We start from the raw sequence: 1,464 nt of genomic DNA on the forward strand, positions 1-1,464 counted from the left end.
GGCTGGGTCCTCTGCTCTCCCATTTGGCAGTGCCCCCTTGTAGGCCTTCCTGCGGGTGGTGGGCCTACCGCTCTTAGTCTGATCCGTCGCCTAGGACCTGTTTGCCTTGGGAGACATTGGCATTAAGCCCCCGACAACATAGCTCCTAGGTTCATTCGGATACACAAACCCCCCACCACGTTAAGGTTGCGGTTCAAGGAGGGGCTTATCCTTAAATAAAATAAATATTGACTGGACTTAATTTGAATAAAGTAAATTAGTAAAAATTAAGTACATTCTTTTCACTGTGTCTCACTACCAAATGACCTACGGACTGGTACTGGTCCATGGACCAGGGGTTCGGGACCCCTGATCTATACAGTCTTCCATTTACAACCGGCCCTTCAAGGGGAACTGTATTGCTGATGTGGCCCTGGGTGAAAATGAGTTTGACACCCCTGTTTTAAATAATACATCTCTGTTATAATCACTTCAAATTTCAAAGGCTTAAACCGATAGCCAGTTTGTATAAATTGCTCAAATAAGACAAAAACCTGTGAACACATCACTTGGGTGAATTTTATAGTCGTCCACTCATTTGATCAAGCCTGTTGTCCCAAACTTTTTGTGACTGTTGTATTATCGGCTCCAGTCTGTCGACGGTGTCACAGACTGGTCAAGAGTTTGGGTTTAAACACTGGCGATGCATAAAGGCAAGGTTCCGTGTAACATTAGAGCTGCAGCACTGTGAAAGCTCACTAAAGGTGAGTTATTTTTAGAGTTAAATTTGTCCTTAGGGCAACTGTGTTGGAGGAACAAGTTACCTGCTGTTCATCACTGAAGGCAGATGGTCTGCCTCTGCAGCGCAAGCAGGACAATAAATCAAGAGTACAACAGACGGGAGTGTTGTCGATGGTGAAACAATAACAAGATATCAATTAATGTTTATTGTCCAGCTCTCATCTACCATTGATCTGAACAGAGTCGGTGTGTATTGACAAGGCTTTGGCAGTTCCGGGTTCTGATTTTTTTTTTTCTATTCTTGTCCATGAACTGGTTTATATGCGTATATTAGATCTGTAGCTGTTGATGATCATTTCTGACCTTTCTGTGTGAGGTCAGAATCTGAAAAGTTTTCCAGTGTTTGAATATTTGATATTGTTAGGTTCAAACTAACATATATGACGACAAAGTAAACAACACAAAAGACGTCTTGATCTTTTACTTGCAAGGGGAGAGTGCAGCTTACTCTTCTGGCAGCTTCCTCATCAACTCCGAGTAGCCACACCCTTCCTCTGCACTTTTATTGAGTTTATAAAAGTATCAGATTACATATCATGTGATCGTGTGTGAGTATATGAATGGGTATCGAGTAAGAAGGTGGGTGTGAATGTGGGTGTGACTGTGTCTGGTAATTTCTCCATCAGTCTTGAGCACACTAGATTATAATATGAGAAGCAAACAGTTTCTTAAAGCGACAGTACA

The sequence above is a fragment of the Cynoglossus semilaevis genome, chromosome W (assembly GCF_000523025.1).
Source record: "Cynoglossus semilaevis isolate Cse_v1.0 chromosome W, Cse_v1.0, whole genome shotgun sequence".
Lineage (NCBI taxonomy): Eukaryota > Metazoa > Chordata > Actinopteri > Pleuronectiformes > Cynoglossidae > Cynoglossus > Cynoglossus semilaevis.